This window comes from Girardinichthys multiradiatus, chromosome 15, assembly GCF_021462225.1.
Source record: "Girardinichthys multiradiatus isolate DD_20200921_A chromosome 15, DD_fGirMul_XY1, whole genome shotgun sequence".
Taxonomy (NCBI): domain Eukaryota; kingdom Metazoa; phylum Chordata; class Actinopteri; order Cyprinodontiformes; family Goodeidae; genus Girardinichthys; species Girardinichthys multiradiatus.
The window spans coordinates 35,796,623-35,818,656 of record NC_061808.1 but is presented as its reverse complement, the minus strand read 5'-3'; the positions used below and the strand labels follow the sequence as shown (position 1 = coordinate 35,818,656).

Below are 22,034 nucleotides of genomic sequence, written 5' to 3'. Positions count from 1 at the left end.
TTAAAAACTAACCTTAAAGGTAAAAAAAAAAAAAACACACAACTGATCTTTGATTAACAAACACAAACTAATATGGAAATGCTGTGTGTGAAGAGTCCACCGTTGCTGCTTCGGTAAAATGTATGAAGTAAAGAAGGAGCCAGATGTTCATCAGTTTGGGAAGGGTTCTAGGAACATTTTCAACCTATTTGAAGTACATCATTTTACAATGAGAAACATTATTCACAAGCAGTAAATTTACCAGAAGGTCAGACTGTGCAATCCTCAGGGATACAGGAAAATCCCCAAGATCTCCATCTCAGACTCTTTACACGTCACTTAGCATGTTAAAAGTGTGCAGCCCGACTTTGGTTTGCATAGCTGCATCTGAATAAACCACAAGGCGTCTGGAACAATTGTGCTTTTGATAGATTAGATGTTTGCCCCTAATGCAAAGCATCAGGTTTAGTGAAAACTAAACGAAGCATATCATCACAAACACCTCTTACCAAATGGGGCAGATGTGTCCTGCACCTTTTAGATGCATATCTTGTCCAACACACATGAATCACAATGGCTGAATAGCCTCTGCAGCATGTCATCAAGTTCTACAGAGTTCGGCTAATGGCATAAATATTTGATCCCAATTATCGGCTGCAGATACACATCTAAAAGTTGTAAGACACCTGCTCCCAAGGAATAGTGTTTGAGACCTTTGGCCTAAAGCATGAACATAATTGGGCCAGCCTATGTTCCTCTACAACAATGTGAGAGGCAAATAAAATGACAGAAATTATCCACTCAGAAATTATCCATTTTAACAGCAGATACTGCATTGTTTTTTAAATAAATAGCAACAGGGTGAAATCTTTTGTTTTTGTATACATTATTTACACTAATAGGTAAAACCCTAGATAATGCTGCTATATTGTTGTAAATTGCTACTGATTCACATTCAACACCATGGTTCAGCATGACCTAAAAACCTTTTTGGTTAAAATCCACAAGCAAAGATATCTGAAGCTGACCAATGATAAAAATGTACAGATGTGTAAAATGAATACATACACAGAACAGCATGATTTAGCTGATTATATTTTCTAACAATATGACATCCAGTTGCACAGTTTATATGTTTTTAAAGGCCAGCACTTAGCGTCAAATTCAGGAAACAGTATTCATTTAACCAGGCAAATGGTTGTTTATTGCATGAAGGCACTGTAAGCTAGTTAGACATTTATGTTCTATGAGTTTCCATTTCTTAAAACCAAAATGAGGCTTACTTAATGTTTAACGTACCTACAGGAGGCCAATCAACTGGCAAAAACAACCCTGAATGGAATGAAATACAGCTATAAAATACAAACTCATAAAATGAAGAAGAGAAAAGATCGAAGAAATGCTGATATAAGGTGGCATATTGGCATGAGGACCTACCTTAAAAATTCATAGCAATGGTCCATGAAAATATTTTGAAGTTTGGAGAAACATAAGTGAGTGTTGGTCTGTTTTACATAATTTCATCCACCCCATGGACAACCTAGTTTTATTTACCGTTGAGTATTTAAAAAAGCTTGAATAAACTGTTCCTCATCACTCAAACCCCAGTTTTCATCCATTTGTCCCATGCCACATATAGTAGCTGTGCAGCCCTGTCACATATTCACAGACTGATTTATACTTCCTCTTCTTGCCTGGGGCACATCTTTCAGAAAGAGTGGACAGGATGGATGATGGAGAACTCAAACTCCTGCACAATACCCTGCTCTCCAGTTTTTTACTGTGGACTTTATTCATGCCACAATCATTCTGTTTGATTATTATAACAAAACATAAGAAGAGTGCAGGATTCTCAGGGTCAGACCAGTTTTGTTGCCTCATAGCACCAATATTAAATATGTTATCTGGCTGGATGCTTTAACAACATACAATGCCTTGAAAAAGTGTTCAATCCTTTACCACATTTTGTCACATTACAGCCACAAACATCCATGTGTTTTATTGGCATCGTCATTAATGGACTAACATAAAGTAGTGCATAATTGTGAAGAGGATAGCAAAGTTTTCAAACTTTTTACAGCTAAAAATCTAGACAGTGTGCAATGCATCTGTATTCACTCCCTTTTACACTGATGCAGCAAATAAAATTAAACCACCTAATTGGCTCACCTCAGTGTAATTTACTCTGGGTCTAAATGCACATGTTCTCAGAGGTTTGTTAGAGAACATTAGTGAACAAACAGCATCATGAAGACCAAGGAACACAGCAGACATGTCAGGATTGTGCTGTACTGAACCATCTCCACTGTAAGTCACGGTGGTGGCAGCATTATGGTGTGCAACGTTTTTCATCAGGAGGAACAGCCAAGATCGTCACAGTTGATGGGAAGATGAATGGAGTTAGATACAGGGCAGTTCTTGAGACTGGATGGAGGTTCAACTTCCATTAGAACAATGGCCCAGTTAAAGCTCAGGCTCGTTGGCAACACTTTCACAGACACTTTCCAATCTGTCTGAGCTTGAACTACATATTTTTCAAGAAGAATGGACAAAAGACTTGCAGCTGTTATTGCAAATAAAATTGACAAGTGATACAGCGGCTTGTAAAAGTATTCATACTTCTTGAACTTTCCCACATATTGTCACATTAAAACCACAAACATAAATATATTTTATTGGAATTTTTATTAGGGCAATTTATTGATTCCAGGCATGTATTTGTCCATCTTTGAGAATGCACTGTAGGTTTTGGATTAAAAGGTTTAACTGACTACATAAACAGCTTTTTGACATCAAAGATGTGTGAGAATTTGCCACATGTAGTTCAATAAACAGCGAAAGCATCAATGTAACAAACCCTGAGTGAGGTGCCAGCCCCTAGCTTCTCTGCTCTCACTGTGTGTCAGCATGTGGTGTAATCCAGCTGGAGAAGCTGATTCAGCAGGACAGAGCACAGCCACAGGCTCACCTGATCCTTCAGCAGCTGCTGTGCTGCACATACAGGTCCTTCTCAAAATATTAGCATATTGTGATAAAGTTCATTATTTTCCATAATGTCATGATGAAAATTTAACATTCATATATTTTAGATTCATTGCACATTAACTGAAATATTTCAGGTCTTTTATTGTCTTAATACGGATGATTTTGGCATACAGCTCATGAAAACCCAAAATTCCTATCTCACAAAATTAGCATATTTCATCCGACCAATAAAAGAAAAGTGTTTTTAATACAAAAAACGTCAACCTTCAAATAATCATGTACAGTTATGCACTCAATACTTGCTTGGGAATCCTTTTGCAGAAATGACTGCTTCAATGCGGCGTGGCATGGAGGCAATCAGCCTGTGGCACTGCTGAGGTCTTATGGAGGCCCAGGATGCTTCGATAGCGGCCTTTAGCTCATCCAGAGTGTTGGGTCTTGAGTCTCTCAACGTTCTCTTCACAAAATCCCACAGATTCTCTATGGGGTTCAGGTCAGGAGAATTGGCAGGCCAATTGAGCACACTGATACCATGGTCAGTAAACCATTTACCAGTGGTTTTGACACTGTGAGCAGGTGCCAGGTCGTGCTGAAAAATGGAATCTTCATCTCCATAAAGCTTTTCAGCAGATGGAAGCATGAAGTGCTCCAAAATCTCCTGATGGCTAGCTGCATTGACCCTGCCCTTGATAAAACACAGTGGACCAACACCAGCAGCTGACACGGCACCCCAGACCATCACTGACTGTGGGTACTTGACAATGGACTTCTGGCATTTTGGCATTTCCTTCTACCCAGTCTTCCTCCAAACTCTGGCACCTTGATTTCCGAATGACATGAAGAATTTGCTTTCATCCGAAAAAAGTACTTTGGACCACTGAGCAACAGTCCAGTGCTGCTTCTCTGTAGCCCAGGTCAGGCGCTTCTGCTGCTGTTTCTGGTTCAAAAGTGGCTTGACCTGGGGAATGCGGCACCTGTAGCCCATTTCCTGCACACGCCTGTGCACGGTGGCTCTGGATGTTTCTACTCCAGACTCAGTCCACTGCTTCCGCAGGTCCCCCAAGGTCTGGAATCGACCTTTTTCCACAATCTTCCTCAGGGTCCGGTCACCTCTTCTCGTTGTGCAGCGTTTTCTGCCACACCTTTTCCTTCCCACAGACTTCCCACTGAGGTGCCTTGATACAGCACTCTGGGAACAGCCTATTCGTTCAGAAATTTCTTTCTGTGTCTTACCCTCTTGCTTGAGGGTGTCAATAGTGGCCTTCTGGACAACAGTCAGGTCGGCAGTCTTACCCATGATTGGGGTTTTGAGTGATGAACCAGGCTGGGAGTTTTAAAGGCCTCAGGAATCTTTTGCAGGTGTTTAGAGTTAACTCGTTGATTCAGATGATTAGGTTCATAGCTCGTTTAGAGACCCTTTTAATGATATGCTAATTTTGTGAGATAGGAATTTTGGGTTTTCATGAGCTGTATGCCAAAATCATCCGTATTAAGACAATAGAAGACCTGAAAAATTTCAGTTAGTGTGCAATGAATCTAAACTATATGAATGTTAAATTTTCATCATGACATTATGGAAAATAATGAACTTTATCACAATATGTTAATATTTTGAGAAGGACCTGTACACCACAAAGTTCTCCCTCTCCCCTGGGTTTCACTAGGCCACCTTGGGTTGGGTCGGCTTTGAGTATATTCACAGGTTTCATGGTCTCAGTCTTACGAAGAAGACATTTAAGACTGAGACATCTTTATGTTATTCCAGTGATCAGTAAAAGAAAGCACACTGGCTTCAGGCCTAGACTTCACACATCAGAATGTAGCCATTTATATGCCGTGTTTGGGTCTCTACATTATAGCGAAACGTCTCTACTTTGGTCTCGTCCGTCTAGAGGTCACTGTTCTAAACTTTCTGTGGCTATGTCAGATATAACTTTAAACGCAAAGTTGTGCTACCATATTTTTGAGTTTAGATTTAGAGCATTTCTAACATGTTCTGGATGGCAAACAATAAAAAGAAAGACCACCTTTTTCAGTTCTAGAGATGATGAACTCTGCTTCAGCTTAAATGTTATTTTGTATTTCTGTTCAACATTATATTGTTTTAGAAAACACCAGGCTGCAGATAATAATCCTAAAGATGTATCTATTTACTTTTACATATAAAATATCAAGGTTGATATGCAAGGCTGAGGCACAAGAGTGACAGCAACAAATTCTCTCAATGATTTATTCAAGTACTTTGTGGGTTTTTGGTCTATACTTTGACTTACTGCTCATACTTTCTTTTTGTGTTTTAAGTTTACTCTTCTTCTGGCAGACATTCTTTTTAACTGCAAAGATCTCCCTAATCTGAGACTTGAAGGGTAGAACATTGCTTTTTGCTAGCCTGTTCTCACTAAGTTCTTCTAATTCTTTGGATCTTTTATGTGAAGTTGCAGAAGTCAACAAAAATAAAATTGCTGAGGAAGGTTGCAGGTTGGACTTTATAAGTGGGGCATGTTGTACGACATCAAGGATGAGGTTATTTATCAACTTAGCACAAAATAAACCAAAATGTTACTTTTAGAATTGACCTCTGAGAAGACTGAAACAGTTGATTTCATTACCAGGAATAATGCAGATGTTGGCAAACATTAAGGTTCTTGTTTTGATCTTTAAATAGATTTCTCCAGGATTGGGTTTATGTTTTATTTGTCCTTCTTTTATTGTTGCACATCAGCATGATTTCACTCTCGATTCAGAACATTGTTACATGCCTATATGTTGTGTGTAATCTTCAATGTAAACTGTTTTCTGTTCTAGATCACTAGAGGTTGACTGTTGCTGTTTTGCTAACATGAATGTTGCACATTTATTCGATATTTTATCACTTCTTTCTTTTAGCAAATTATGTTATACAGCAATCCCATTAATAAAAGGTCTGTCTATGGTTGTCCACTATGGTGGTCCATGTTTGTCTTATTAGAGCAGGGTTATTCAATATATCACAGATTTAATAGCATTTTGAAATCACGAACTGCTTTGAATAAATACCTACAAATTAATTAGGTTGATTCTTTGCAAAAGCAGCAGATTTAGCCAAGTTTTAACTGGTAAAAACGAATAAAAAGCAGCATAGTGACTGAAAAGACATTACTAGATGCAGCTACAGTGAAGTCAGTAGCAGTCATTTCCCTGTGCAATGTGAAGGCTGAGACTGCATAAGTTTGCAAAGTCACAGGTGGGTTCATTATGTGGAACATGAAGGTGTCAGCCTCATTAAACAAAAGTCAGATCTGCAGAGGAGGAAATGATCACACCACTGGGACTGTAGTTGTCCAATATGCAACGTGTTTATTAAGTACAGCCAAAAGAAGCGTGCTTGTTAGCTTCACACAAAACAAAATTAGTACAGAAGTGTTGTCGCTTTGAGGCTGTCCAGCAGATTTAGTGCAGACATTCAAGGCTGATATTAACAAGAATAAAAAGCTGAAATTTAACACACACAGGGACTTAAGGCAGTCTGCAGCATATATCAGTAAAAGTAGATTAAAACTCATCTTTATTTATTTTACATCACACTGGTCTCAGTAATAGCACCTGCCAGGACTGTTCTGCCCACACTGTGGAATTTGGGATTTGAACTGTGCCAAAAACCAGAAATCACTCTAAGACCACTCTTGTAGAAAGCTGTACATAGTTAATATCACACCTCGTCTTTTATGATGGACCACAATGTTTAACCCCTTACTGCCTAAATTTATTACCAGCGAAATAAAGTTATATCTTGCTCTTGTTTTTGCTCTTAAGCAGGTGCTAAATTATGTAGAGATTGTTTATTTGAATATAGCACTTTTAAAGAGTTATCTAGTATGCAAATTACTAAAAATAGGTATAATTTGGCATATGTCAGACTGCTAGATGACAATAAAGTGCTTCCCATACAGCCCTTGGTCTATGTTAAATATACAGTACATGGTGGCATGGGCATTAGTGGGCATTAGGACCTAAAGCTGTTTTAGGGACAGTCACAACAACAGCCTTCAAGGGGCTACAAATATTGGGCATAGCACTTCTTATCACCACCGGGTATTGTTCCTACTGTGAAGCATGGTGGTGGTAGAATCATGGCATGTTGGTGGTTTCCACAGGTTGAAGGATGTTTTAATGAAGTAGAACAGGAAAACTAAGAGCTTAAAGCGTCATTCAGGAATTAATGAAAATAAAAAACAATGTTGGAAAGGTTTTCAGCGCATGTTAGTAGTCTTTGTCAGTGTGTGCAAATAATCCTTTTAGCTAGTACTGCAAAAAGAGAGCCTTTATAATGCATAACAAGTGAAAATGAAAAAGTAAAACATAATGAGCAGACATACACAACTAAAGGGAAAAAAGCTACATTTCTTCACTGAGCTTAAAAGGACAAAAAGACCAAGAAAGTACAAAATTGCCCCCAACTAAATCTTATTCTGATTGCCAGACGTGCAAATTTAACGCCACCATCCAGAGAGTTGCCTCTTTGACCCTAGATCTGTTAAGTGGAATCCATTCCTTCCCATACACTTGACCTCTAAGCTTGTGTTACATAAACTTTGTTGTCCCTGCCCACAGTGGTCTACTAGGTCCTTCCATGGCTAACTGCGACAATACTGTCATTCAAAAGGTAGCACCAAACACAGAAAAGAAAGAAATACTGTTCAAGGAGAAAGGCTTTTTTTTCTGCCTTAGCAACCAACAATTACAAAAAACTGTTTTAAATTTGACCTTTGAAGGTCTTTTCTTGTTTGAGTCACCTATCAGATTGTATTAAAAAATATTTATATCTGAATAGAAAACTGTGGTCCAACGAATATAAGATATATTTACTAATAGTACGCATGAAGGTAATTCTGAGATCACCGTGGTCCATTACGACTCCAAGGTGAACATGTTCAACTGGGGAAGTGAGTGTTTGGCGCTGGGCCATCGTCCATTTTGACAGGAAAGGAACTGCTACTACGCCACCCAGCAGACATTGCAGCTCTGATGTCACTGCCAGAAGTGATAAATAGCAGCTGAAGCTAACGCTAAGCGCCATTTCCAGCAGTAGTATCTTGCCAATCCTGCGCTCTCTCTCTGAGGCAATCTCTGGAGAAATAGAAGCTCATGGGTGGGTTTACTTCTCTCCCTACTGGCCATCCTGGGAAGAGCTTGACAGAGAAGAGCTTGAAATCTGTCTGATCTATGAAGACCAGAACATTCATATCCTGATCAAAGCCCATTCAGCTGCTATCCAGGCGAAGGTGGAAACCCACAGAGGTTTTTCCAAGGATACATATTTCCTCCTTGTTTGTTTTAGTCGACTGGCACGGTTCATCCTATTTTTCCCCGTTTGGACCATGGAGGGGAAGTTGACCATTTTGAGTTGTTCACGGACGCGAAACTGTAATGCGGCTGCGCTCGGCAGGTTTGATGTCAGCGTGTGTTTTTGTCTTGCTGATTCCCAATCAGCCAGGAGTTAAAGATAGACTAATAAAGTTTTATTCGAAGCAGATTGAAGCTGCTGTATGAGCCTCGTGTCAATGTCTGATCATCCCATTGTCTCACCGTTTTCAGCCCTTAGTGTTCTTCACTGAGTTCCCGCTTTAGGGATTTCATGACTGAGTCCTGGAGCAGCTCGCTCTCAGCAGGTAAAGAGCTAAGCCGCTCCTATGTGGAAAACTCTCCACTGCTCATTAATTTTGTTTCCATATTCCAAATCAATCTGAAGCCTTGAGCCTTCATGTGGCAAATTCTCACATATCTTTGGTGTCCATCTATACACATCTCTATTTTTTTGATCAATTTAATCCATTTCGTAGAATAGTGCATGCTTAATTAGGTGAATGTTGTTGGACCAGTCATTTGTAAGAGGGACCATTGGTTTAATACTTTTTCATAGATAAAGAGAGCATTTGATAAATATTTATAATCAGTAATCATAAAACCTTACATTAATTGGCTATCCTTGAACCGCCACCTTAACGTGGTGGAGGGGTTTGAGTGCTCAAATGATCCTAGAGGCTATGTTGTCTGGGGCCTAAATGCCCCTGGTAGGGTCTCCCATGGCAAACAGGCTCTAGGTGATGGGTCAGACAAAGAGTGGTTCAAGAATCCCTCATGAGGACCAAAATATCGAGGCACGTGACGTCGCCCGGTACGGCGGAGCCGGGGTCCCACCCTGGAGCCATGCCTGGGGTCGGGACTCGTCGGAGAGCGCCTGGTGGCCGGGTTGCTCCTCGCGGAACCCGGCCGGGCCAAGCCCGAACGAGAGACGCGAGGCCATCTCCCAGTGGGCCCACCACCTACAGGGGGAACCGTGAGGGACCGGTGCAAAGAGGAGTGGGTGGCGGACGAAGGTGGAGACCTCAGCGGCCCGATCCCCGGATGCTTAGGCTGGCTCTAGGGATGTGGAATGTCACCTCGCTGGGGGGAAAGGAGCCTGAGCTTGTGCGGGAGGTCGAGAGATATCGACTAGAAATAGTCGGGCTCGCCTCCACGCACAGCATGGGCTCTGGAACCCATCTCCTTGAGAGGGGTTGGACTCTCTTCTACTCTGGTGTGGCCCACGGGGAGAGGCGGCGGGCTGGTGTGGGTTTGCTTGTTGCCCCCCAGCTCAGCCGTCTCGTGTTGGGGTTTACCCCAGTGGATGAGAGGGTCGTATCCCTGCGCCTTCGGGTTGGGGAGAGGTCTCTGACTATCATTTCAGCCTACCGGCCGAGTGGTGGTGCAGAGTACCCGGCCTTCTTGGCGTCCCTGTCGGGGTTGCTGGATAGTGCCCCTCCCGGGGACTCCATTATTCTGCTGGGGGACTTCAACGCCCAAGTGGGGAACGACAGTGACACCTGGAGAGGCGTGATCGGGAGGAATGGCCTCCCCGATCTGAATCCGAGTGGTGTTTTGTTATTGGACTTCTGTGCTAGTCACGGATTGTCCATAACGAACACCATGTTCAAACATAAGGGTGTCCATCAGTGCACTTGGCACCAGGACACCCTAGGCAGGAGGTCGATGATCGACTTTGTTTTCGTATCATCAGACCTTCGGCCGCATGTTTTGGACACTCGGGTGAAGAGAGGGGCTGAGCTGTCCTCTGATTACCACCTGGTGGTGAGTTGAATCCGCTGGAGAAGGAGAAAGCCGGACAGACTTGGCAGGCCCAAGCGCATAGTGAGGGTCTGCTGGGAACACCTGGCGGAGCCCTCGGCCAGGGATGTATTCAACTCCCACCTCCGGGAGAGCTTCGACCAGATCCCGGGGGATGTTGGAGACATAGAGTGGACCATGTTCTCCGCATCTGTTTTCGATGCTGCTGCCCTTTAGCTGCGGCCATAAGGTCTGCGGTTCCTGTCGCGGCGGCAATCCCAGAACCCGGTGGTGGACACCGGCAGTAAGGGATGCTGTCAAGCTGAAGAAGGAGTCCTATCGGCTGTGGCTTGTGGGACTCCTGAGGCGGCTGACGGGTACCGTGAGGCCGCTTGGCTGTGAGAGGGGATGCTGCTTGGAATATTTCATTCATTAGTTTTGTTGTTGTTTTTGCAGTATTACATGAAATGATGTGGAGTTGGGTTTTTTGTTGATTTCCCATCTTTTCAGCTCCGTCTTGATTAGTAGATTAAATGCTCTGTAGTATGAGATGCATCACTGCTGGGCATAGAGCACAGTCTGTTTATGATCAGTAAGGGATCTATTCAAAGTACCCGAGGCTAAGCAGTGACATTGGGCAAAACTTCAAACTCCAGATTTCTGTATTAAGGCGATAGCAGTGACATGGGATACAGCACCATGAAAAGGCAATTTCCCTTCTAGGAGAATTCTTCAGTTTTTGTTTTTTTGTCACAAAAATGTTTTAGATCCTCAAAAATGTCTAAATAAGACACAGATAGCTGCTTATCATAAATAACAGATAATTGTTTAATCATGAATTAACTGTGATTAACCCTCCATGGATTAAAATCTATGAATCCATTTTTGCCTTTTACGAATGTCGATGTTCTCTGATAAAATACAGGCATGTTGTTATGTACAAACCAAGGATGACAATAGCAATATGGTCTTCCAGTAACCTTCAGGCATGAGCAACAAAATGTTTTCTTCATTAGTAGTGAAAACATCTGCTTTCTATATTATTGATCAAGGTTTTAGCACCAGACTGTTGTGTGTGTGAAGAGTATTTCCACCTGAAGTACTCTGTTTCATCTCTATACAATAATCAGTGTTAGAAAGAAACCCAAAGAATGACAAGGACAGCTGGGCACTAGGCATGGTGCGGCATTTTTTAAGAAAAATGTGATAAAATAACAAAGTGCAGGTCAAAAGGTGTCTGAGTACAAAACGACTTTGCCCTATGTGAACATATGATTGCGGAAAACAAAAATCATGATTTGGGACTGCTTTCATACTCAATTAAGAATCAAGATTTTTTAATCTGTAGGCTCTGGACTTTGTGGGGCTGTCATGGTTGACACGCCTCTTTGATGTCGCATGGAGGACCAGGACAACACCACTGGAGTGGAAGACTAGGTTGGTGGTCCCTATTTTTAAGAAAGGGGACTGGAGAGTGTGTTCCAATTATCAAGGGATCACACTTGTCAGCCTTCCAGGGAAAGCTTACCCCAGGGTGTTGAAGAGGGAGCTCTGACTAATAGTTGAACCTCAGATCCAGGAAGGGCAATGCAGCTTTCCTCCTGGACTTGGAAGAGTGGACCAGATGTTTACCCTCACTGAATTTCTGAGTGGTCATAATGGAGCATGCTTCTCTGGTCTACATGTGTTTTGTACTGCTGCAGGAGTATGGGGTATCTGGGTGGGATTTAATGGCTATTCAGTCTGTGTAAGCCCAAAGCAAGAGCTGTGTCTGCATTCTCGGCACAATGTCAAGCCTCTTCCCTGTGTAGGTTTGGACCTGCCAGACATGTCCTTGCAAAGATACATTTTCACGGCTGCATACGCAGTGTCAAACAATAACCGCGTAATCTGAACATTATAGCGCTGCTTCTGCAGCTTCTGGCCCTATGTCTCTTAAAACATGGCCCGAGGGGGACATTTCGACGCGACACCTGCTGAAAAACGCTTGCATTTTCTTCCAATTAGCATCCATGCATGACTGCATAATGCATTGCCTAAATACTTTGTACTCATAAAATCCGTGATTTCCAAGCAGTCAATGGGCTGGAGGCGGGGTACAGTTAAAAAAATATGAATAAATAGGAAAATGCTTAGCTGTCTATTTGATTTTATTAGCATAATAATAGACCCAATGTTAACATTAACTACCTAAAGTAGGTTTATGATTTGAAATGAAAGGTAGTTCTTAAGTTGAGCTACATGAAAGTGTGGTGAGTTATATTGATAATGGAATATTATTAGTGTAATGTTTCAACCCTGTCAGAAAACAGTCAAATAATATTTACTGTTTTCTCACCTGATTCAGTGAGTCTCTTTTGATTATGATGCATAGCAGAACATTAATTTATTTCATTTACAAATTTTGCAGCATAATGCTAAGAAAAACTAGGCTACAAAAGCATAAATATATTCTGTTTTTTTTATTTTTATTTTATAAATACATTTGGCACTGGATGCACTTTCTTTGGCATGAGCACCTGCCTCCAAGAATGTCTGTGCATGTTCCGACCAGTACCAGATCCAATCAGATCATAAGGTTGCTTTCTGGATATTTTTTGTATTTTCCCCATTTTTCATGATGCTGTGAATGTTATATGTTATGCTTATTGGAAATAATAATCCAATAATTGTGCTCGGTGTATATTAGATGAACTCTTAACAGCATTTTGGGCGTTTACAACTGATCGATATAATTTCACAGTGACAGTTGATTAATCAATGACCATCACTGATTGATGATGTCAAGTTCGACAGATTTTCTTTTTCAAAATAAATGAACTATTGCTATGAGTAAAAAGACACATTTTGAGATTTTGAGATGTGTAGGTTTTTACTTTTCTGCCGCACAATGACAACTATTTTGATGAATTTCTAAAAACCCTCCAAATGTTGTGATAGCAGCCCAAATTTTAATAACCCACCCAAAGCTATGTTTTCACAGCCCAACGTGTTCAAAAGAGTCCCAACTGGGGGACACCAGTCCAGACTGGCAAATTGCACAGCACTACAAAGTTTACCCCAATCCCATGAAGAAAACACTAATCAACAATAATGAGATTGCAAGGAAAAGAGGTCTCAGTGTTTTGTCCCGTGGCGCTGTTTTCATATATTTGTATCTCTTACTATTGACTGGGCAGCTGTACATGGGTCAATCACGCTACACCTTGCACTGTTGATTTGTTTCAAAAAACATAATTCTGGTCTATGTCCTGTTCGCCTTGCAGCCAGACGCTTCTCATGTTGTAAGTCTCTTCATTATCTTGGCTTCAGGTCAATGTTACAAAGAGAGGTGAGTTGTCACTGCAGTCCTGCGTTACTGAATTGTGAAGTAGAATCTCTTCTTGGCCCCAGATACATGCAGTGATGACTTTACCATATACTTCTTTGACAGAGTTCAGCAGGATGAGCTCATCTTTTGGCAACGTTAGTCCAGATGTTCCTGATGACCAATCAACAGCTTCCGTAATGTTCTGAGGTAGGTCTAGAAGGAGCTTGGATGCCCATTAGTTCCAGTTTTCCGACTTTTTAAGATTGCAGATTCATTTTTGTAATGATTCAGAATCTTCCTCTTTGTACATACAATCTTTTTAAGGCTGTTTGCCAATCAGAAATAGTTCAAAAGTGTGTCCAAGAGGATTTTTCTAAAGATAAAGCTTACTTGGCATGTGGGCATATGATCAGGTGGTCGGGGGCAGTAATTTTTACTTTTGCTTTTTCATTGGGCTCGCTCCTGAACTATACGTGGCTTCATTGTGTGTATCTGTTAAGATGTGACTGATGGAGGGCACCCACTGATTGTATTCCAGATTCTGCCAATTTTTCCTCTGTAGTTGCCCCCATCTTTTCATATTTGTATTGCTCCTCACTTCTTTTTTAGCACAGAGATTCTTCTTATTTAGAGTGTTAATGTTTCTTACATTTTAAGGAAAGTATAATAAACTGCTTCATTGACAAGGTATGTATGTCTCCTAGATTGTAGGGAAAGTGATAAGAGCTGTTGTATGGGATAGATTCCAGTGAGTTGAGTTAGAATCTTTAATGAGAGATCAGACGTGTTTATAAACGCTACTCCATACATACTGAATAGGAAAAACTTCCTGACTCCATTCATTTGTCTTCTTGTTAAAGGGTTAAACTTAAAATTACTGGTTTCGTTGTTTGTAGCAGCCTTACTGGATCTTTATGTCAGGGAAGAGGAGCCGCTGCTGGAACCTTACAGAATGCTATCATACAGGAAGCAGTTAGGGGGCACATCCAGTCTCCCACAAGAGCTGGACAATTATGTGGGCAGGCAAACTCCCTTATCTCTAATGAACACTTGCAGTCTCTTTAAAAAGCTTTCACGAAGGTTCTGGCAAAGAACATGGCTGGTTGGAGAGGACCCAGGATTGCAGTTGTTCCTAACCGTCATCCAGTCTCTTCTTTAATGTGTAGGCAAACAGTGTCTACTTTCTAGGCTTTCCTTCAAGAGGAGATTTTTTTTTTTTAAAGAATAAAACCTTTTCTTTCATAAAAGCATAAAGTTTGGAATCCAAAATGACAGCTAACTCAAACACTCCACATCAATTTGAAAACATGCCATTCAGTGAGATGTTCAGATGTGGGTGGCAAAACTTTGTATTGGAGCAGAAACACAGTTTTACCCTTTCATAAATTAAATAAACTGGTGTTCACATTAGCCCAAACAGCTAATAGTTATTGACATTAGATTATAAAAGTATAAAAGGAAAGGACTGTAAAGTTTATGGAGCCGATGTGATGGATTGTGATGGACAAATTATTTTGTTTGAACAAACTCCCATTCTAGGCTTGATGTTACCTTAATTCACTCGTTACCAGTTGAATGAGATTGTACCCAATAGAACAATGTTCTGTACAGACTGTACACGTTTGAAAACAAAAATCCATTAGTGATTTCATATTTTTGTGACTGCTAATTTCATTTAAATAATCTAAGTAACCTCCAGGCTCTGCTTTAATCATGTCCTTTTCAGCCCAACCAGTTCTGCTAACAGATCAACGCGTGTCAAAGACAGCAGCTTTTTAATTCGTTCTTCACAAATAATTAGTTAACATAACCTTACTACCGAGAGCAATTCCATTATCATGTCCTTCATTTATCCTGGTTTTCATTCAATTTAAAATGGAGAGCCCGTTTTGAGCCACCAGAGGTAGTGCAGAACACTGCTTAAACAATCATTTTTTATAGACCATATGTCTTTCCGTACATCCATTTAGGACTCCATCTATGTTTTGATATTTAATGATTTAAAGTAATTTTCTATCATTTCCTTCTTGTCTCCTGTATAGAACTGGGGTTATGTGACTCCAATAGCTGGAGGTCTCTGGTTATTTTAGCTTCATCAGAAGAGGCAAAATGCTCAAAACTGGATCAGGTTCACAAAACAATTAGGATGGAAAAGGTAATATTTGGAAAACTAAAATAAAATGTGATTACATGTCAGATTTAGGCCATTTCAAACTTCCACTTCTCTCAAAATACCAGGACCCATTTGATTCCTGAGATGGAACGGTGCCCCTTCAAACATCAGTGACAAGTCACAAGCAGTTTCAATTCAGCCAACTGCGGATACAGTGTACCTGTTTATACAATCAGCCGCTCAGCATGGAACACAAAAGGAAAGAGGTGAAAGGTCAGATGCTGGTCAGCTGTATTTTTTCTGAGGTTCATGTTTGCTAAAACTACGCTCTTACACCTGTCTAAATATGTCATATCTGATTCATTGTGTGCAGTTACCTGACAAAATGGGAACAAAATGCATCTCTGCAGCATGATGTCAGTAACAAAGTGCCCATCACCTCTGTTGTTGGTTTTGTGTTAATACACTGATTATATTACTTGAGTTTATTTTGTTCATTAAAATTGCTGTCAATGTTAATTGCCAAAGAAATGGAACGATGATGTGACCAGGTGCACCAAGTCTCTCGCCCATTTACTGCTGCATTTACTCCTTACTGGGAATATGTGATGAATGGACGGATTGACGGACGGACAAGCATGCCAGACTGGCTGGGCTTAAGATAGCATAGTTTTAGTGCCAAACTCATGGCAATGAATGACACTAGCATGCATCCTTAACTTAAGGTCAACCTGTTTTGATTTGATTTGTTTTAATGTTTATGATTTATCCTAGTTAATTTGTTGTTTTATTAAATGGTAAAAGTTGAATGCCAAATAATCCTGTATTTACAGGCATATCAATTCTAGAAATTGTCCGTCTCTCAATGAACGTCTGGGAAGTTCTTTCAAGACTCTTTGGAAAACCATTTCAGGTGACCACCTCATGAAGATCATGGAGAGAATGCTAAGAGAGCAAAGCAGTCATCAGCGCAAATGGGTGGCTATTTTGAAGAATTTAAAATATAAAAATGTTTAGAGTTATTTCACACTTTTTGTTAACTATATAATTCCATGTATTCATTCATAGTTTTGTTGCCTTTGGTGAGAATCTACAGTGTGACGCAATATGTGAGAAAATGTATCTAAAACTTTTGACCAGTATTGTAGATGGTCTTAGTTAAGAGAAAATGTTGTGCTAAAAACCTGTTGGCTGCACATCTCTCTTAACCCTCTTTGCACTTTTGTTCTGAGATATAACAGTGGTTGTTGGGTAGGGCTATATTGATTTTTGTTTGAAAATGTTATGTTGTGTCACATTTGTTGGGATTAAAGTATGCAAGCATTTTAATATACAATGGGCCCATCATGAGCTCAAGTCTTAAAGTATGATTGTATGCTTGTTTTTTTGTGCTTCTCTATAAATAATCAGAAGGACAGCTCTGTGTCTGCCACCTTCTTCTTGACCCCGGATGCCCATGTCACTTATATGGTAAATGGTATGAACTTATAGAGCGCCTTTCCAGTCATACTGACCACCCAAAGCCCTTTACCCTAGAGCCACATTCACCCAGATGCACACACTAAGGGACACACATTCATACACCGAAACACAGACCGTATGCAATTTGAGGTTAAGTGCCTTGCCCAGGGGCACATGTGGCAGGAGGAAGCCGGAATCAAACCCACAACCCTCATATTGCAAGACATCCACTCTTCTCACTGAGCCACAGTCGCCTTTTATATAGACTTATTATTAAAGCCATGGATTACAATTACTTAAATCATCTCTCACCATCTTTATTAGCAATGTTTAGACCCAGATTCCTTCCCTAAGGCTTGCTTGATCTGGTTACTACCAGAGATGAGGAAAATAATCTTACCTTTTATAAGTGGAAGAATACATATCCCTTTGAGTCAGTCAGCCACTTTTATCAGCCACTAAGTAGATTAGAGGTATTCATTACTGAGTTCATTCTAATTATTCTTGTCCTTGCTTAGTGGTGAGTGAATGCACTGGTTTACTCCACTCCTGCTCCTGAAGCTCATACTTCGAGCTGCGTCACCAAATAAGACTTCTGAGAACAGAATGTAAATAGACAAATGGGAAAAACATATAACAGACCTCTGCTTTGACTGGTTGCACTTATGTGCCCTCCAAATTACATCAGGCGAGATCATTAGCATGAATCAGCGTGGAAGTCGGACACACTGAGAGGCTGAACCAGAGGATGATTATGGAAAATCTCTGAGCATGCCTATCTCTGGCACACAGACACTATTGCTGATTGCTGTGTTTCCACAGGACCAGTCAGTTATAAGTGTGGAGACAGCAAGAAGATGGAGAGTGGGTGGTGTTTATTCACTACAAAGGAGGTGCAGTCTGTCCAAAAGCTGGCAACGCGGCAGCCTGATTGACGGCTCGCCCGGTAGAAATTATCGCTCAGGGAATGAGCAGAAAAAGCCTGGCGGCTATCACATGTCACCGGCCCCCGTGTGGAGGAATACACATGTCACTGCAGTCCGATGGGCTGTCGGGGCAAATGTAACTGTGCTGGAAGAGATAGCAAATGATTCCATTTTTCAGTAATGCTGCAGGGAGCTGGATGGAACTTTTGCAGCTTTTTCTCAAAATACATAACTACCAGGAGCCATTTGATTCCTGAGATGGAATGGTGCCCCTTCAAACATCAGTGACAAGTCACAAGCAATTTCAATTCAACCAGTGTTCCTGTTTATACAATCAGCTGCTCTTTCCATAAAAGGAAAGAGGTGAAAGGTCAGATGCTGGTCAGCTGTTTTTTTCCTGAGGTTCATGTTTGCTAAAACTACGCTCTTACACCTGTCTAAATATGTCATATCTGATTCATTGTGTACAGTTACCTGACGAAATGGGAACAAAATGCATCTCTGCAGCATGATGTCAGTAACAAAGTGCCCATCACCTCTGTTGTTGGTTTTGTGTTAATACACTGATTTATTACCTGAGTTTATTTTATTAATTAAAATGGCAGTCAATGGGCATGGTGCTGATGGTGTAGGTGTTTAAGTGCGCGACCCATGTGCAAGACGCGGTAGTCTCGGGTTTAAGTCCCGGCCCCGGCGATGTTTGCCACATGTCTTCCCCTCTTTTTCCACCCTTGTTTCTTGTCTATCTACTGTGCAAAAAAATATGGGAAAAATAAAGGCTACTAGTGCCACAAAAAAAAAATTCTTAAAAAAAAACCCCAAAATGGCAGTCATTGTTAATTACAACAACAAAAAATAGTTAGACACAAGGGTTCAAAAAGCCCACCAATAAGTAGTTTAAAATCAAGAATTTGGCATTTAAAGCATACTAAAAAGAGGAAAACTAGGTTTAAACACTGTAGACCAGCGGTTCCTAAAGTAGGGCTCGGGGCCCGACTGGTTGTTAAATACCAACAAGTATAGGGTCCTGGGAAGTTCTTCAAAAATTCTGGGGGGAAAATGGAAAGTCAAACATCCTAGTGACTCTCTCCAGCCTATCATGGGGAACGCAAGGACCCCTCAGGCCAGAATTGATAATATAATGGCTCCAACGTATTCTTGGCGTGCCTTGATGTCTTCTCTCAGTAGGATGTGCTCGGTAAACCTTCAACGGGAGTTACCCAGGAAGCATCCTGATCAGAAGCTCAAACCACCTCAATTGGATCTACTGGATGCAGAAAAACAGTGGCTCCAATACGATCTTACTTAGGATGATTATCTTCACCCTATCTATGAGGGAAAATAATCATTTCAAAAACCATATTTACAGTATAATTCTTACGAGAGATATAAACAGTACTCCTAAGACTTTTTAGATTAATTATTCATCCATTATATGCCACCTTAATTTATGGGTTTCCATACTTTTGGATCACCTGACAATATCGGCAGTATTGACCCACAAGACTTGAGTAGCTCAAGTTAAAATTCCATAGCAGTTGAGCAAATATGTAGTAAATATGGCATCTCGGAGTCATGATTGTCATGTTGCATAATTTTTAAATATGTCCTAAATACATGTGACAGACCAGTTTAGATAGGGACTAAATAGCAAATAGTACAGATCTGTAGAACAACACGAAGTGTCAACGGCATCTCTTCCTATTCCATTCAAGCACATTGTAGGGAGACAATAGATTAAAAAGGATGTTGTCTTTGAATCTGTCCAAAATATCCTCTAAATTAAAAGTGTCCAGACATTGTGATATCTCCAAAGTGACATCAGTAAAGGATCAGTAAACCTAGCCAGACCTTTTGCTCGAGGCCACACAGAAGCAATCAAATCCTTTGAGTTTTTAAGTTGCCTACCATGTAATTGTCTCAAGTTATGAGTCCTCGACATATCTACCCGAAAGACATGTTTTTTTATTGGCCAAAATGTAAGAGGACTTCAAAGCGAAGTAGGTCATGGTGCTTTCTGTGCTGATCTGACAGAACAGACACCATGAGAGGCTGATAGATGAATCTGGGTTTTGGATGAAGCCTGCCACTTTTACAGTCAACCTTGAGCAGGGGTCCTTGTAGTAATTTATAGCAAATAATGTTCTAAGGAGTCCCATTTCCAAGATTCACTCTCACTTTGTGTTCAACCATTACTCTGTCTACAAAGCCAATGTGCTCTTCTAACTTGAAAGTCCCATAAAACATATGACCAGCCACATTGGTGCCCTATCCAATTATGTGAAGAGTGAATTAATACTTCTAAAAGCAGCCAGTTTTTAACTGTTGCTGCAACTCTAGAGTGGTGCTTGCTGCTTTGCAGTCTTGTTTCTTTCTATGTTTTTCTGAATGACAGCAAACAGATACAAATGGCATGAATTCTTTAAATGTCTAATTTGGGGTTGCTGTTGGTACTTTACAGGTCAGGGAAATCCATGAATCGATTTCTGCTGTTTATGAATGTTAATGTTCTCTGTTAAAATACAGGCACGTTGTTATGTACAAACTAAGGAAAACAATAGCCATATGGCCTTCCAATAAGCTTTGGACATGAGATTCAATATTTTGTGTTGGGAAGAAACCCAAAAAATTATATTGCAGATCCAAGCTAGCGGAATCAGCGTTTTTGTTATTTTTGTTCCCCAAAAGCCACAAACAGAACCAGTACTCGTAGAGTAACAATTGTATTTCTTATTGTGGTGGTTCATTAAAGCATAAATACAATTTCTTTGGGAGATAAGTATAAAAAAACGAATACAGAAAAGCCGACCGTTTCCTTCTTTTTTTGCTTTTATTTTACAATTGATAATGTTTCAGATAAAACATGCATTTTAATTTCAGACAAAGATTATCAAACATGGTGGTGGTTGCGTGACTCTCATACACATGACCTGTACAACAGTGATTATGGACATGGATTCAAATAGCCCACATGTGTTCCCCCCTGAATGGCTCCTGGTCCAGACTGGACCAGGAGCCATTACAAGTCCACAAAAAAGTGGAACTAAACCGCAAATCAACATTTTTCCATATAAACTGTATAAATTTGGGCCTTAAAGCATCTCATTCAGACACACACCACCATAGCAAGTCAGGAGTCTGAATCGCGAGCGTTGATCATAGTGTTTTATGCTCCATACCTTCGACCATATGCTTTACCTGAGGTAATATAAATCCGAATGTAATTGTTGCTGCTTTGAACGTTTGCCCATGTTAGCAATGATGCTGCTATTACTTTACCAATCGGGCATCGCTGAGTCAGCGCCTTATATGGGAAGAAACTTGTGCCATCAGAAACTGAATTTGAATTTCTCAGACTGAATCTGTATTTGTGTAGTATGAAATTAAATGCATTGGTTTGAAATGAATTTCACTTAATTGAAACTGAATTTAATGGTTTGAAACTGAATTCATTGATTTGAAACTGAATTTAATGGTTTGAAACTGAATTTATTTGTTTGAAAACTGAATTTAATGGTTTGAAACGGAATTAATTTGCATTGAAAATGTATTTCATTGTTTTGAAAATTCAGTTTGCCTACTTTCACTTTCAGTTCGAAAATTCTATTTCAGTTCTAAAATTCAGTTTTTTGTGTCACACATCCAGGGCCTTGAGGATAGCCTTAGATGAATCAAACACAGATTCATCGATTTACATTTCACATTAAACTTCCTTTACGGCATTTTGAGCTGAAGCAGTGCAGCATGCATGAGCTTAGCGGATGTCAATCACCAAGTCAAACCAAGTCATTTAAATTGTTAAAGTTTTGTGTTCATATATAAAAAAAAATATATAAAAAAATCTATTTGTAAATCTATTTGTAAAAATGTAACAATTTAAACAACAACATATTAACTTTAGGAACAACATTTAAATCAGTTTATTTGTAGAGCATAAAAATAAAAGAACCAAACATCAACATTAGATATCATCTGACTGAATTCTATCTGTGTTTAACTTCCAGCCATTGGGGAAACCCAGCAGGAGCTTAAAAACGACGTCAGCTGTTCTCTTGGGGTTCATCACACCTCAACCCCCCGGTCAGCTGTGCGCTGGCGAGGCGAGCCAGCTGTGAGCCCGGTGTCAGGGCAGCAGAAGCGGACGTCTCCGAACATGTCGGAGCACATGTGGAATTAA

General features: G+C 40.4%; 1 protein-coding gene across 2 annotated transcripts in view; it reads left to right on the top strand.

The window, feature by feature from the left end:
- LOC124881751 (heparan sulfate glucosamine 3-O-sulfotransferase 5) overlaps nt 1–22,034 on the top strand; it is a 157,865-nt gene that overhangs the window by 58,028 nt on the left and 77,803 nt on the right. The window contains exon 1 of one of the 2 annotated variants that reach the window (XM_047387511.1): nt 13,518–13,564. The exons of the other annotated variant lie outside the window; for it this stretch is intronic. The gene's annotated coding sequence lies outside the window, so the exon portion shown is untranslated. Of the gene's footprint in view, nt 1–13,517; nt 13,565–22,034 lie in introns of those variants that run through there. 2 annotated transcript variants of the gene reach the window in all.